Genomic DNA, 17827 nt, shown 5'->3' with positions numbered 1-17827 from the left:
GCTGATAGAAATCGCGGGGCCCCTTACAGACTACCTGACAGGGCCCCCAAGAAAATATTAAAGCTATATTTAGCTAAAAATACAATAAAATCATTATTAGCAGAAACAAATACAACATAACTCACAGAATTCCTGCTAAATCTAAAAGAAAAAACTGAGTTAATAAAAAAAAATGAAGATGAGATGAAAAAATATACAGGCTGGGCAGTTAGAGCTCTGGATCAGAGAGACAGAGGGAGAGAAACAAAGATACAGAGATAAAAATCTCAGGAGCAGAGCTAACATTAGAGCCAGGGATGGGAGGGGGGCCCACACAGGGAGGGGGATTAGTGAAGGATAACTGTCTCTTTCTCAGTAGATAAAAGCTGGCAGCAGGGAGAGGGGGAGAGACCAGCTTTCGGCTGCTGGAGGAAGAGTTCATCACTAAGCCCCCCTCCCTGTGTGGGCCCCCTGCGTGTTCGGGCCCCCTACTAAATCCAAAGGGGGCACACAGAAAATGCTGAGGGTAAGCTAGCTGTTTTGAAATGGCACTGGGGTGGCACTGAAATAAATTGCCGCCAGTGCTATCCCTACCACATTTTAAAGCAGTGGCGATGGGAACTAAAAAAAAAAAACCTCAAAAATAAGCTGCAGAAAGCATAAGCAGAAATAAAATTTCTGCACCTGAGGAGCTGCAGGTGCCACCGTATACAGCCTTCTATACAAGTTCATGTTCTCTTGATAAAAGCTGATGCTTCAGATACTGTATATAGATCTTTCAGTTCATCTCATTGTTCCTCTCTACACTCTCTTCTGTTCTCTGTCTCTTTCTTTCTCTCTTTCCTCCCTCATTCGTTCACTCTGTTCCTCTTTCTTTCATTCATTATGTCATCCTTTCCTCGCTCTCCATTTATCTTTCTGCTCTCTCCTTTTCCCTCTGTCCATTTTGCTCTCTTTACCTACCTATGACATATATATATATATATATTCTATCTCTCTCTGCTGTATCTCTATATTTTCAGTCTCTCTCCCTCTCTCTCTCTTTATCCATCTATCTTTATTCTGTAATATATAATCTTTATCTCTCTGTCTTTCTCTTTATTTTTCTCTCTATTTTCTCTCTTTCTCTCTCTCTCTCCCTGCCCCTCTCTCTTTCTGCCTACCTCTCTGCTTCTTTCTCCATTTTTCTTTCTCTCTCTCGCTCTCTCTTCATTTTTTTCTTATATAATATTTATCTATCTGTCTCTCTCTTTCTGTCTGCCCCTCCATCTGTAATTCTCTCTATGTCTTGTTTTCTCCATCTGTGGCTTTCAGTCTCTTTCCCCATCCATTCATCCCCCTCTCTCTCTCTCATCTGAGTTTTTATATAAAGTGAAATCAGTGAATTTTAGGGCAGTGTTATAATGCTTCCCACCTCTGGCAGGGAGAATCCTCTTTGTTAATTCATCATTACCTATTGAATTCCTGATACTTTCCCTTGTAACAGAAGTGACAGAATGCATCTAATGACACTGCTATATGGTTAGTTAGCATTTTATTTCCAACATGAAAAAAAAAAAACTTTTCTGTTTTCAGAAAGTTTGATTTAAAAGCACACATGTCAAAGGATAACTTTTATTTCTATTTACTATAGAAGCCTTTAGGCTGACTTGGGAAATAACAGGCAAACACATATTTAGGTATAGCAATCCTGCAAACGTTCACAAAGTTAAATAAATAAAGAGACAATCTGGACTTTCCCTGAATTTATAGCCCTGCCTGACTTTATGTGAAATAAATGTGTCTTCAGACAGTCAGACACACCTGTTCTGCTGTTTGGCACTGGCAGCATCACCAACCTCTTCTTCCCCTCAGTTCCTGCAGTGCTGCTTCCTGTGGAGAAACGTCGGCTGAGCTGTTTCCTCTGCCGCCTCACAGCATCCAGGCTGAGTGGGGAGCAGAGCTGAGCACTGTGAGCAGGGGAAGATAGATCACTCCGCCAGGGAACGCAATATACAGAGAATCCTATGCAGGGCAGTCACTGAATTGACATGCGCCCGAAATAGGAGAAGTAGTCCCTCCCACACACTCACCAGAACATCACTGCAGAGGGGCCCAGAAAAACGAAAAACTCACCCAGCTAAGTCATTAGGAGGGGGGTGCTGCCTGGTTTTAATTAAGGCTTTTTTTTTTTTATTCTGCACTGTGTGTTTGATTTTAGATTGCCCGGGCCCCCCTGCTGAGCTGAGCACTCCGGGCCCGGTACAACAGGGCCAGTTGTACTGGCTTATCAGCGGCCCTGACATAACATGTAGATAAAATATAATAAAACACATATGGTCTGCAGTCCATTGGTTCCAGTTCATCTCATTGTTAGGGCAATACAACAGTTAGGTGCATGTTACATATGAGTTATATGCATTGGGTTCATAGTTATTTTACCCTTTTGGTATCAGTGGCCCTTAATTTGACCATACTCAATGGGTGACAAAATTGGAAATAAATAGCTAAAACTTTTTTTTTTTTTTCATTTACTTTAATACCTTAAAAAAGGTGGCATGTGAATGGCTAGCCAAAGCTCCTTACAAACGTGTTTATGATTCCTGGTAATAAGTGTGTAAATATTTCTGTGTGTAGCACGTCAGTTAATAATCACAAGGCTCAAATCACAATATCATGGCTCAATAACCAATGTAGTATTTTAATTACTATACGCGGTCTCACTTTCCAGCAGTTTAAATTGGATTTCTTTATTAACTAAACGCATTATCGCATTACTCAGCTACATTTACTGCACAAGATTATTTTAGCCTTTTTTTTTTTTTTTTCAAAGTATTTTGACTGTAGAAGTGAATTTTTTAGCTCACAGGATATCACTCTTTTAAACACTGAAAGTTTCAAGGTGATGACAACTGCTTGACTGAGCTGTTCAATGATAAGAACAGGAAAGGAAGCCATTTGAGGTGGAGAAAAATAACTAATAAGAAAATCATAAGGCTTTCAATATTTAAATGCCCATTTTATGTGAAAAAAAATTGTTGCACACTGAAAATATATTTGTAATTTTGAACACTTTTCGAGAAAATATCAGTTAAGTAAACCAATTTAAACTTTCTGCTTGCTGCAGTTATAAATATCTATATGTGAAGAGCAGTGTTAATATTTGTGATACTGGTAGAAACAACGGTAAAGCTTTTTTTAATGAATGCATTTCTTGGAGAAGGCATAGCTACATAAGTTATTAGCTTAGTCATCCTAAATGAATCAAGCCATTAGAAGCCTAGGCAGAAATTCCACTTGGTTTGTACTTTAAACTGTAATTTAAATTGGGTAGTCACCAGGTTCAAGCGCCTCATCCTGCATACAAATGCCAGATGGCATTCGGACCCACTTTTCCCTCCAATGTGTTTATCTGGATAGGAACAAGCGGCTACTTCATGATTGGTGGCAGCTGCTTGGTGATTATTTTATAGAAAAGCAAGACCCTCCATGTATTTTCTATGGTATTTCTTATTTCAGCAGAAGGTACTCCTCATTTAATCCTATTTTTCATTCCTTTAGTAATCAACAGCTTACATTTCTTGTATGGCATCTTTTCCTGGAATACTGTTTTAGATTAATTGGGTAGAATTTATCTATGTTAATAGCTATTACTAAAAACAGATGTTTAGGGACTCACTCCCAATGAGGTGCTCATGTGCATTTGTTTATGTCCAAACTGCTTCTCTCAACAAGTTTAATGGAAACCAAAGGCACCTTTGAGCAGGTTGATGCAGCTTGGAAGGACATCAAATGCAGATCATAAGAAGGCCAAACTGTAGGTGAAATGCACCTGTCAATGAACTCTGAATGATATCACAAGCATCTCAAAGGGGTCATCAACACAAGCCCTTACTCCCAGGTGAAGGACTTGTGAGAGGAGAAAAAGTTTATACAGAGCTTTAGTTTTGAAAATCTATGATGTATTTTTGCTGGTGTTCCTAACCCCTTGTTGGTGTAAGGTGGAAGCCATCATAACACAATAGATAACTAACAACATATAATGTATCTCAATCTCTAAAAAGAGGATTATGGGCAGTGCTGGATTTAGACCTTGGGGGGCACCTCAACATAGACAATAGAATATGTGACTTATAAAAAAATGAACTGAAATAAACAAGCAACCGCATTTGTTTTACAAAAAAATATATGTTAGGTTCTGAAGAAGACACTTGTTCTATTTTTTTCCCTTTTATTTATTTTTATTGACTACAAGAATACACGTTACACAAGTAATTGGAACTGGGAAGTCATACATCATAGTTATGCATAAAACTACAATATTTAAAATAAAATATTTTCTTCCTGTACTTATCATCTGCAAAATCTTTACCTAACTCATCAAACTGTATCATCTTGAGGACACTGCTCTCTTCAGCCAGTAGGGACAGAGCAGATAGTCTTTCAAAGGGTCATTGTGGTTTCAAGATAATTATTTCACAGTGCCAACTTGCTAAATGACCTTTCTCCCAAATAAGTAGTAGTCAAAGTTGACTATTACTTTGAACCCGTCATAGACTGATTGGTATGCTACCCCACTCTCTTGTAAGGCAACAGACAACTGATTTAAAATAACATTGAAAGTTTCACATCTGAATTTTTCTCTGGGAGAAAAGTCAGTTTCCTCTTAAACTGATGTTGGATTTGCATCAAATCGCTTGTTTTTTTTTTGTTGACTTGCCGGTAGTTGATTTGTATTGTGCATTGCCACAGAAATTCCTGGCATCCAGATCCAGCTCTTCATACCTACTGTATCTCGAAGAAGTGATTCCAAAAACTGTTCCAGAGATTCATTTAGATCCATTACCTTTTTCAGGTCAATGTCAACGCCTAGGAAAGCTTTACTAGTACTGTTGAACCATGCAAGATTTATGTTCTTATTAATTATGTTCCACCTTTTAGCAATCAGGGTGTTTTTTTCCATTTTGTCTCCCAACTCCTAACCTTCATGTTTTTCTTCAGGTGTTTGCTATAAGTCACTTTCAATATCTCTAAGGGCATTTTGAAAAGCTTTGTATTCATCAAAATGGGCTTCTGTAGCATCAACTCTTGCTGACCAAAGAGTGTTTGAAAGAGACTTCACAGTTTGTGCTCTTTCCTTTTCATACCTTAGATTTCCCCATCTGTTTAGCAACAGGCCACAGCCTCTTCAACAAGATTCAATGAGTGAGCAGCACAGGGAATAAAAACTGTTGCTGAATTCTTATTTTTAAGTATGGCCTGCATTCCTATGCAACAACTATACATATTGCTGGCATTGTCATAGGAATGTCCTCTTCAGTCTTCAAAATTAATATAATCTTATTATAGAAATTCTAGCAGAGATGCAGCTGGTACTTAAGCCTTGTGAGAGTCAGTCTGCAGGAAAGATAAAAATCTTTCTACCAGCTTCCCAGAAACAACATATCACACAGTGACTGCTGGTCTTCATCCTGACACCCACCCACACACACACTTTGGTAGTTTTTTAAATAATAAAACTAATTTTATAATTATTAACTCCAAATTGTGGGTGGTATAGAAGGTGCCACACGCTATTATTAGTTACAATCACAAAAACACTTAAGCACTTGGGGTTTTAAGGCACCAGGTATCAAAGAAATGACAACCACATATTAACCTTTTCATGCTGGCACCTCCCAGCCCTTTAATAGAATTAGGACGCGTGGAGCTGGGACTTAAGAGCCCATCACGGTGGTCACGTGATCCAAAAACTCTTGATCACTTTGTGCTTTCTGTTAGGAGCCGGTAACCGTGTCGGGATCACGCAGTGCGTGCGCTCTCGGCACACTTGTTTGGGCAGAAATTCACGCAAATATGCAGCCCCTCAGTGCCAAGCACCAAGCCAGCAGGAAGGGTTACATCCTCCCAGATGTCCAATTGTAAGTGGGTTTGATTCTATGACTTTGTGTTTTGGACACTATATATATTTTTACTTACAGCCCCTTGTTAGACAAACCCCCTCCTTTTTTTTTTCTTTTATTTATTGAGATGTATAGTAACAAAACGTAGCCTTTGGGCATTCCCTGGCTAATACATAAAACATAGAATTACTAATAACACCTCCTATTATAGAACCCCCCCCCCCAAAAAAAGGGGGAAAGAAACAACACACCTTCCATACACCTTGCTCTGTCATTCTCTTCAAGGGTTGATGATTTATAAGGAGATTCCTGTTCCCTCTCAACCATCAGGGTAATGTATTGGAAGAATATTAACTCGTGTTTAGAATCCTACCTTAACAAATGTAATGTGAGTCATGCAGAGGAAAAGATTTGTTCATATCATAGACTAAACCTTATCAGAGAGGAATGAATTCAGTCTGTGGACTCCTGATCATCTGTTGTACACTCCAAATCTGTCCACAAGTGCCAGACCTTCTCAAATATCCTAGGGCAACCCCGGGACAAATACGTAGCTTGTATAGGGGTACACCTTATTGATTAAACGCTTCCAGAAGGGAAGATTAAGGGCTGTGTCTGCTTTCCACTTGAGCACTATTGCCTTACTGGCATAAAATAATAGGAGACCCAAGAGAGTATGCATCGCCCTACTAACAGCCAAAGAGTCAACTAACGCCAGGAGGCAAATACCATTTTTTACAGGGACCTGTATAGTAGTTAGGCTACATATAAACTGGGTCACTTCCTGCCAGTAGCTACTAATCTGAGGGCACTCCCAAAAGATATGGGCAAATCCAGTCACCAAAGCATCTCCAACAGCAAGAAGAGGAATTAGGGTATATACGATGTAGTCATTGTGTAAAATAAAATATGTGTACTATTTTTAATTGAATCAGCCGGGCTTTAGCTAATATTAGTGTTTGAAATAGGCTGTCTCAGAGATCTTCCCAGTCTTCATTGTCCAAGACCTGCTCCTCCGAACACCACGCAGTTAGCAGGACATTTAGTCCCATATGAACGGAGGGAAGTAGTGACTTGTAGATCACAGAAAGTGATTTTTGAGAGCGTCATCCTGGAGGAGAACTTCCAAATCGTCCTGCTCTAATCTAAACAAGGAGGACCCAAATTGCGCTGCACAGATGTGTCGGAGTTGCAGGAAACGGAAGAACGCATTAGGCAGTGTAAATTTATCTTTCAACCTATGAAACGTAAATAGTGCACTCCCATCACAAATATCTGAACGGTATCTGATTCCTTTAGTAGCCCAAAGACCAGGGTCTGGTAAGGAATGAAATTCTGGTAGCATGGGATTGAACCAAAGTGGAATCGATGGGGACCTTTTACCCCTCACTATATTGGGTTTAGTAATGACAGCATGCCAGGCCTTAATAACTGCCCTCATAGTTGCTGTAAGGGGAGAGACTATCAGACCCCTGTAGAGTAGATTTTGGAGGGTCTCATAGGATCCTGAATGCGCAGCTTCTAATACTACTGAGGCATTTGTGTCATCAGAGATAAGCCAGTTATGAGCGTGGGTAAACCCCCTCCTTTTCTAAAGATACCCAAGATAATCAGGCTTTTGGAAAATGTTATTGTTCAAGGTGATTATATACTAGCTACAGCAGATGTAGCCTCTTTAAATACCTGTATACCTCACCATTTAGGTATTGAGGTAGTTTAGTATTTTTTATCACGTGATGATTCGCTATCACAAGTTCAGTGTAGTTTCATCATTGAGTTATTACAATTTGCTACCAAACACAATTTGTTTTGGTTTGACAGCTAAATCTATTTACAAAAAAAGGGAGTGGCGATGGGGGAAAAATTTGCCCCCAGCCTGTCCAATCTTTTTATGGCCAAGTGGGAGGGGGATGCCCAGAACAGACCTAGTCTAGTTTTGAGGGCTAGATACATAGACAACATCCTCCTTCTATGGGACAGTAGTATGAACTCCTTAGACAAATGTTTTATATTCTTGAATACGAATGATACAGGCATTTCATTAACATACAAATCCAACCCGGAGATTATTAATTTCCTTGATCTGCAGATCAAAATGTGTAATGTTCAGTTTAGGTTTGAAACGTACTTTAAAACTTACTTTAAAACTTACTTTAAACCTACGGACCGTAACAGCTTTATTCCTGTCTGTTCCTCGCAGTCAATTTTAACGCCTGTCGCAGAACTGTATTGATATTCATGACTTTAAACAAGCTTAAGTCTTGACACCGAGATTCTTTGATAAGGGATACAATCAGGCAGAGTTAGATCTTGATATACAGAGTACTCTTAAAGTAGATAGAAGTTCCCTTTTGGTTGATAAGCCTTGTCAAAATAAGGAGGATACATTTAAATGGTCTCTATTTACTTCCTTCTCAATTCAACATAGACAAATTAAACACATTCTCAACAAACATTGGGATATTTTTAAAAATTATCTTATTTTAGGTCCTTTATTACCAGATAAGGCAAAGATCATTTACGGGGGGCTCCCTCATTACAAAGTAAAATCGCCCCCAATGTTAATAATCCTCCAGTTAAACCTTTGTTTTTCCATGGATTAATTGGTTATTTTCCCTGCAAAAAGTACAATGTGTGTCAGCACAATGTTCGTGGCAGAATTAAGACACAACAATTTAAGTGTACTGTTACTAATCGTACCTATTGCATGAAAACAATTTTTAACTTGTCCCACCCACCAAAATTATTGTTTATTTGTTCACTTGTCCTTGTGGGAAACAATAATTGAGCAGAACTATTCGCCCGTTTTCAATAAGGATAAATGAACATATAGCTAATATAAAAAAGGGATTAACCAACCATACCGTACCGAAGCATTACCGCAAATACCATAATCGCGATCCAAGAGGCACAGAATTTCTAATTATTGATAGATATATTCCCCCTTGGAGGGGGGGGGAGCTAACATTAGGAGAGTCTCGCGTCTTGAGATAGTTTGGATTTATGAGTTACGTTCCCACTCTACATTCAGTATGAATGTTGAGTGGGACATTAACACATTTATTAATAGGGCTTAATCTAGTCAAGATTTTTCACCCAAATGTTCTTCTTTTTAGGTGAATACTATTTGACCATTATTATTTTATTGTTTATATTATCTATATTTTATAGCTTACATATTGTGTATTTTGATTGTTATAATAAACTTGTTTAATAGTACGTGACCCATTTGGACAAACAGCTTGCACTAAATATTGCCAGGTATATGTGTATCCTTTCTGTGCGGTCCTATTTTGCCCCTTTTTTTCATTATACAAGTCTCCTATGGTCACCTAAATCTAAATTCTTGCCAAGAACATGCAAATAGGTCTTCTTTCCATCAACGCTGAAGAGGTCTTTGACCTCCTTAACTGCGACTTTCTTTTTGTAGACCTTCTTGTTGGTAGGCAAGATTTGTTTCCTGTGCCACTGGCCACATTAGAAATTATTCCTTAGCTGAACCTATCTACATTAGAAACGGATCAAGATGGGGGGGGGGGAGTCTGCAGTACACACTGCTTGACATATTGTTTATGGAACATTTAGCAGAAGCCATCAGACCCAATCCCTCCATTTAGCATATAACCATCCAGAAACATCTCCACTAACTTGGCCTTTATGTCAGTGATCGCTTACTATATGCCACTGATACTAGTATCAGAATCTTGTCCCTCATAAATGAAGTCTATAAATTTGGATCGGTCAATAGGTCCTCTATATCTCCCTTCCTGCAAGTGAGGCCCAACACTTACAAATTCTATTCCCTTCCCTTGGCAACAACAAGCCCTTACATACCTTGAAACACATGTCTCTGCCAAACTCTCAAATTTGTGCCAATTGAATTTATCTTTTTCCTTTACAACCACACTTTTTCCTTTACACACCACAATAACAGATGTACATTCCCCCCCCCCCTTCCCTGTCAGGTAGAATGGCCTTATAAAATGGACATTCTAACCCATATCCTCTACTTGTTTCACAAAGTTCCCTTTCGTCTCCCTCACACCTTTTATCAACACATATTGTCAGGCCTCAAATATATCTGAACTAACAAGGTAACCAGACTGAGGCCTGCTGTCCTTACTAGATAGGGATAGAGATCAGCTCAGACGTTTTTGGAATCCTAGTGCCAACCCACCTGTCTGATCCTGCCAGGAAACCGACACTGCACACCGCTAATCATAGGCAGTGAGACATTTCCCGGTCTGTGAATCTGTGGACCGGGAAGTGTCTCACTGCCTGTGATTAGCAGTGTGCAGTGTCGGCTTCCTGGTGGGCTCAAGCAGGGGGGTTGGGACTAGGATCCTAAACACGCCTGAGCCCATTTCTACTTTGGCAGCCTAAGGATTTTCTTCAAACTGGAACTATAACATCAAACTGCCTTACTGACACACAATATAGACAGGAGACACAAAAAAGGTCATAAGCTCTGGGTGTCCATTGAATCCTACTTATTACCCCTACTTCTGTTCTTTATTGCTTGCTTTCTGTCTGCCCTATTGCTGAAAACATGGGACTCCTTACTTTGGTCCACCAAGATCTCACCTTTCCTGGACACCATGACCCTCATCATGGATAAACCTACCCCCAGATGTTATATCCACTGCTTTTATTTGTGGACATCAAAACAAGCCTTCCCCAATTACTACTACTCTTACTGCCCACACACCTAAACCCCTCTTAGACTTATTACCTGTACAGCCATGCCTACAGACATTGGCTCCAATACTTCCAACTCTGAATCTACTATCAAACTCTAGGACCCCAGACCCAACTCTAAAGGCAAAACACCATGTTTGAAACACTGGGGTTGATTTATTAAAAGCAAATAGACTGCTCACTTTGCAGGGAGGACTGCTTATTTTGCAGGGGAGGTTACACATAGCTTGGTAAATGAGGTGAAGCTCTGCTGACTTCCATCATCTGGTTTTGTGCAAGCAAACAAATCTACTTTTTTTCTTGTCCTTGCATGTGACTGGGAATTTTTTGCAAAGTGGATTTTTACCACATTCAATATTTTAAGGGAAAAAATCCCTTGCAAAGTTAACAGCCTATTTCCCTTTAGTAAATTAAACCCACTGTGTTTGTACCCCTCTGCACCTATGCATGTCATCTCTATCTATCTATCTCTATCTCTATACTAGATCCCCCTCTCAGCAGAGTCTTCCACTCATCCATATTTTATTGCCTAATTGGGAACGAGTGGGATGATGATGTCCAGACAGCCTTTAACCGGTTGCCGACCGCCGCACGACTATATACTGCGGCGGTCAGCCCCGGCCAGGCAGAGTGACGTATCGGTACGTCACTCGCCTGTCACTGACTTGCGAGCCTATCGCGGGCGGGCGCGCGCCCGCCGCGGCTCGTTCACAGGCAAGTCAGTGCGTGTGACCGGCGGACTCGATGTCCGCCAGTCACACTGCGATCGCTCCTGTGAAGGGAGAAAGACAGAGCAGCTTGTGTAAACAAGCTGCCTGTCAGTTCTCCCTGTGTAAAAGTGAAGATCTGTCCGTTCTACTATGTAGAACGGTTGATCTTTGCTTTTACACCAATAGGAATGTCCCTACACAGTTAGAATCACGCCCCTAGGACACACTTAACCCCTCCCTGTCCAATAAAGTTAACCCCTTCCCTGCCAGTGTCATTTTTGCAGTAACAGTGCATATATATAGCACTGATTACTGCAGTAATGTCACTGGTACCCCCAAAAGTGTCAAAAATGTCAGTCAAGGGTCCGATCTGTCCGCTGCAATGTCGCAGTACCGAAAAAAAAAATCGCAGATCGCCGCCATTACGCGTTAAAAAAAAAAACACCAAAAATGACAAAAATCTTTCCCTTTGTTAGTAAACGCAATAACTTTTGCGCAAACCAATCAAAATACGCTTTTTGCGATTTTTTTTACCAAACATAGGTAGCATAAAACAAATTGGCCGAAAAATGTTAAAAAATTTTGATTTTTACTTTTTTTTTGGGGGAATTTCATATAAAAAAATGTGAAAAATATTGTTATTTTTGCAAAATTTACGCTCTTTTTTTGTTTATAGCGCGTGATCAAAAAATCGCACAGGTGATCAAATACCACCAAAAGAAAGCTCTGTTTGTGGGAAAAAAAAGGACGTCAAATTCGTTTAGGTACAGCGTCGCACGACCGCGCAATTGTCCGTTAAAGTCACGCAGTAAAAAATCGCAAAAAAACCCCTGGTCCTTTAGCAGCCAAATCCTCCGGGGCTTAAGTGGTTAAACCAACACATACTAACTTAATGCTACCATACAAAATATCTAAAGCCAGCCAATTCAGCATGGAAAAGTGGCTACAAGACCTTGACCAAATGGTATAGATGCCCAAGTTTACTTCATAAAATACTACCAGATAAACTGTCAATATGCTCTAAGGTGCAGTAACAACATTGGTCTTAAACTGGTCCACCTTCTTCTTGCCATGGCACACACCTTTATGCTTGGTTCACACCGATGCACGTGGCTGAGGGTATGGCGATCGCAGGGAAAACTTGCGGGGCTGCCATTCATTCTGAATGTCACCCCCATGCATGTAAAATTGCAGTGTGTTCATGGGTGCAGGAACCGCAGGAAAATCACATGGCCAAAAAGACCATGCGATTTCCCTGCAGCTGCATTTTTTATAATGTGCATGCACTTTTTTCGTGGAAATGTAGACACAGCAGCCCATTCATTTGATTGGGCGGCCATTACCACGCAAATGCGGCCCGCACAAGAAGCAGAAATGTGAACCTAGGGTTATTCCTGGGCATTGGAACTGCTCAACTATCTTAACTATATACAAATGGATGCAAGAACTTTGCTCCATAATAAAATTAAAGAGAATGACAGCTCATATTAACAACTGTCACCTACATTTCAGCATAATGTGGACACCATGGATTCTCTGCATGGACTCACTTAATTTTCAGAACCTGAAAATACAAGCCACATTGTCATCCCTTGTTCTGACAGACTACAGATAGGCTGTCCTGGGTATCTTTCTACAGGCAACATATGGATTGCCATGTAATGCACCTTCCCTCTTCTCTTTTTCTTTTCTCACTGCCCTAGTTCCTTCCTGCCTTATTCTTGTCCTCCCACTGCCATGAGGGCCCCTTTTAAGTTTCCCTGTACACCCTCTTAATGATACCATCCAATTGTTTACACTCACCTTAGAGTATTATGCTGTTCACTTTGTTGATACTATGGAATCCTTCTGATCTGATTTGTACTGTATGTATCCAAAGATCCCTGTGTTGAGATGGACATTTTATCTCTGTAATGTAAGAAAACAAATGCATCCACCACTTCTTTTGGGCCAGTAAATAGAAAAATATGACCTTTCCATATGTGGGTATAATTACACTTTAATACCTTAAAAATAAACTAATCTTCAATGGAAGAACAAAGTACAGGTGTACTTAAACTCTACATAGTCATTTCCATCTTGAAAGGCATTGGCTATTGATTAGTGTTCAAATTCAAAATTCAAATTCAAATTAACAAAGGTAATTTTAGAATTTAGCGACTTTCTCATTGAATGAGGTAGGCTGTGGTGGCTAGTTAATTTAAATTTCTAATTTCAACATCAGTCTCAGAATAAAAAACACAGCTCACACTATGCTAGATGTCACTTTGAAAATATTTGGAAAAACATGATCTGCGATATGTCACTATTGCTCTGCATGTGTTTGCTGGTTATTTATATGTATGTATGTAAAAATAATTTCTGTGTGTCTGACATATAGTGAATAGGTTTTATGGTTCAGTAATCCATGTCATTTTACAACTTTTGTCATAGTCTTGTAAAATGTTGTGTTGTTAATTGTGTTCGAAATAATTTGCAGAGTGTTTAGCTTTTGTATATGTGTATAAACTAAAGGATGAAAAAAACAAAACACAAAATTGGACTAGAATTACATTGCATTTTAATTGTTGCTAAATGGAAAAACCTTACCACACCTCTTCAATGTCTGAGATGAAGGCAGCTATTCTCTGGCTTATGAACCACATTTGAGTTCCGAGACAGTGATATTACTTACATTAAAATAAAATAGACTTGGCTTCCCTGGACAAGAAGGAATATGCATGCTTTATGTCAGAATATACCTGTGTTCATTAAAGACTTCTCGGACAAGTGTTTGATAATATGATGAACTGCAACAATTTACATATCCTGGGCATTTCATTTTCTGTTTAAAGCACCATTTTAGAATCCATGGGAATGTTGCGTGGTGCACATTCCTTAAAGGTTCGCATTAACATCAGATGACAGTTGGAAGGTTTCGATGCTGGACAATTGTTCTTTAGAATTGTTGCATAAACATGCATGCTTTAACTTGCTGAGTATGTATATGTGTGTACTGTGCAGACGGACATCCTTGGTGCCAACCTAATCTGTTCCCCACAGATAGGCCAGGAGGGTATCTGTACAATTTGCTTAATGGCTGGAGACATATTCTAGAATACGTTTAAAGAACATATGCTTCAGTGCACTCCAAGGGATAAAATATATTCTTACAGCATACTGAATTAGATAAATATTCCACTCATCCAAATAGAAATAATGCAAACAAGGTGTCAGTCAACGCTTGCTCTGAGCATGAATAGCTCTACCAAAACTGTATCCAACTTTTTCTATATATAAAGCACTAGATCCTTAAAGTGATTGTAAAGAAAAAATTTGTTTTAAAAAAAGAAAACAAATCTCTATATTTGCCTGCTCCGTGCAATGGAATTGCACAGAGCATCCCCGAACCTCCTCTTCTCGGGTCTTCCGCTGGCTCTCCTAGAACCTTCTCTCTGTCCAGTGCTCCCCTGTGGAAGCCACTTTCCATGGGGGCACTTGTGCATGCTGGCTCCCAAGCCCCCGCTGCTGCGTCCATTGTCCACAGACTGCCCCCACTACCTTGTCACTGGCTTCGATTGATAGCAGTGGCTCCTGATGCCCCAGCAAAGCCAGTGAGACCCAGAAGTGAGGAGAGAGAAGAGCTGCAGACATGCACAGTGCTGGATCCAATGAGGGTTCAGGTAAGTAAAGGGGGGGGGGGGTGAGGGGCCAAAATTGATGCCTAAACATTTTTGACATTAATTCAAAGAATGCATTGAGGTAAAAAATGTTTAGGATTTAGAACAACTTTAATTCTACACATCAACAGTGTACATGAAGTAACCTCTGCACTCCAAACATGGTTAGTTCTAATTAGTGATCGACCGATTATTGGCAAGGCCGATATATCGAGGACCGATATTGACTTTTGCTGATATATCTGTATCGGCCCCGGAATTGGCTGATATTGCCGATATTCCAAATATTGCTCATGTAAGGGTAAAATGATGTCACATAGCATAATTCTGTTTACAAATGTTATTGAATATGCCACTCACATATGTGCAAATTAAAGATATAAGCAATTCCACATTAGCAGATCTGCTGGCAGATCGGTCTCTCTCACCCAGGTGATACTGCTCTATCTCTAACCCGCTCCATCTCCCACCCACCCAATACCGATCCATCTCTCACCCACTTGCCGCAAGTGACACCCGGGTGATACCGCTCCGTCCAGAATACGATCTCAGGGGTCACGTGCGTGGTTACGCCCCGGGTATCACTTACGGCAAGTAGGTGAGAGATACTGATCTGCCAATGTGGAATTGCTTATACTGTATCTTTAATTTGTACATATGTGAGTCGTACATTCAATAACATTTGTAAACTGAATCATGCTATGTGACATAATTTTACCCTTACATGAGCATCACCAGTCACCACCTAATGGTTGGAGGAGGAGAAGACTAGTCTCGGACCCTGACACAGGATGTACAAAATATCGGCCCATATCGGCCGATACCGATATGCGTTGGCCAATATATCGGTATTGGTATCGGCAATGAAAAACCGGTATCGGTCTATCACTAGTTATAATATTACAAGTCATATCAAAATTGTATCTACTCAGATGCCCTTGTAAATTGCTTTACATATGGTTCCCTGTTCTAGCCACTAGCCCTGCTATTTTCACCCACAGTTGGGGACCAATTATGCTCTTGTAAAACAAATGCTTAATTACAACTTTGGTGAGTTAATGTGTCATAAAAACATACACTCTACTGTCAGGGCCCAGGCTGGAGGCACAGTCACAGGTGTGCAGTCCAAAAGCTGTTCTAGTGATGATGTCACGCAGTACCCCAGCTTTATTCCCAACGCATTTCAGCCAAACCATTTGTTTTTCTCAAGGAATGTTGTAACTATAGACCATTGCCCCTTTGTTTGCTTTTGTGTTGGGGGAGATATAAATTCACATATTTTTTTAACCCCCCTCATTGCAACAGGATTGTCAAGTGGCAATGTGTTTTCCCCTCAAACACAACAGCCATGTGCATGTGATTTTAATTCAGCAGATGGTGAATTAATGGTCTGTAGTCAGAACTAAGAATGCATGAACGTAAATGCGCTGTATGCCTCAGCGATCTATGAGAAAAGTAATGCATCATACTTAATGCCGTGGTAATGTCAACAGCAGACCACCCTTTGGACCCTTGGCATTTTTTCACAACAGTACTGCACATCTGTCATTGCTCCACCCCTTCAAAGGAGAGAGAAGTGTTCCCCTTTCTGGCATATTACAGTATGTTTCTATGGTTGGAGAGAGCATTATCAATCCATAACTAGTGCATGTGAATAGACACAATTTTTATGCAATTTTGGTACAACTTAACTGGTTGCCGACCACACGCCGTGTATTTACTGTGGCAGTATGGCTCTCTCATCGGCAAACCAACGTAGGGCTATGTCAGTCACACGCCTGCAACTAGGGAGCGAGCGCATGTCACCAGCAGCGCGCCCCCGCTCGTCAGCGAGGAAGCCAATGCATGGGTCAGGCAGCTCCGATTGCCACCTGACACCTGCGATCGTTCCCTGCTGAGAGAGAAGGATTGGCAGCTGCTGTAAACACAGCTGACCATTCTTCTCCCTGGAATGATCATAGAGCCCCTGTGATCCTTCTACATATGATCACAGGTCTCTATGGTCATTCCACAAGCCATACACCCCCCACAGTTAGAAACACGCCCCTAGGTACACATTTAACCCCTTGATCACCCACACTGTTAACCCCTTCCCTGCCAGTGTCATTATTACAGTAACAGTGCATATTTATAGCATGGATTACTGTAGTAATGTCACTGGTCCCCCCAAAAGTGTCAAAAATGTCAGTCAGGAGTCCGATGTCACAGTCCTGCAAAAAATCACAGCTCGCCGCCATTACTAGTCAAAAAAAAAAATAGCAATAAAAATGACATAAATCTTTCCCGTAGTTAGTAGACTCAATAACTTTTGCGCAAACCAATCAAAATATGCTTATTGGGATTTTTTTTACCAAAAATATGTAGCAGAAAACAAATTAGCCTAAAATGTTAAAAAATTTAGTTTTTTTTTTTTTAATTTGGGGAATGTTATATAGCAGAATGTGAAACAAAATTTTTTTTTCAGAATTGTCGCTTTTTTTTGTTTATAAGCGCAAAAAATAAAAATCCCACAGCTGATCAAATACCACCAAAAGAAAGCTCTATTTGTGGGAAAAAAAGGACATCAATTTTATTTAGGTACAGCGTCGCCCGACCGCGCAATTGTCCGTTAAAATAATAATCTCAAAATATGGCTTGGTCATTAAGGGGAAAAATCTTCCGGTCCAGAAGTGGTTAAGACAAGTATCCATTTTTGGAGTGCAGACAGTTAAGTCATGTACGCTTTTGATAAGGTGGATTAAGGATACAGTGTTTTATAGGATAAAAGGACAGTACTTTGGTATTACGATTTAAAAAAAATAATTATGATTTAAAGGACAGCATTTTATAAAAAGGAAATAATTGGATACAATTTTGGTTGAACCATTCATTCTCCGAACAAGCGCTGACTGACTCATTG

The 17827-nt window shown here is 40.1% G+C and overlaps 1 protein-coding gene across 3 annotated transcripts in view; it reads left to right on the top strand.

Annotated features, from left to right (window-relative positions):
- The window catches only part of FGF14 (fibroblast growth factor 14), an 842412-nt gene that overhangs the window by 604677 nt on the left and 219908 nt on the right, over positions 1-17827 (top strand). The window lies entirely within an intron of this gene.

Source organism: Pelophylax lessonae (assembly GCF_965119305.1).
Source record: "Pelophylax lessonae genome assembly, chromosome: 2".
Classification (NCBI taxonomy): Eukaryota; Metazoa; Chordata; class Amphibia; order Anura; family Ranidae; genus Pelophylax; species Pelophylax lessonae.
Note: the sequence above shows the minus strand (reverse complement) of the source record. Positions and strands in the feature narration are given on the sequence as shown.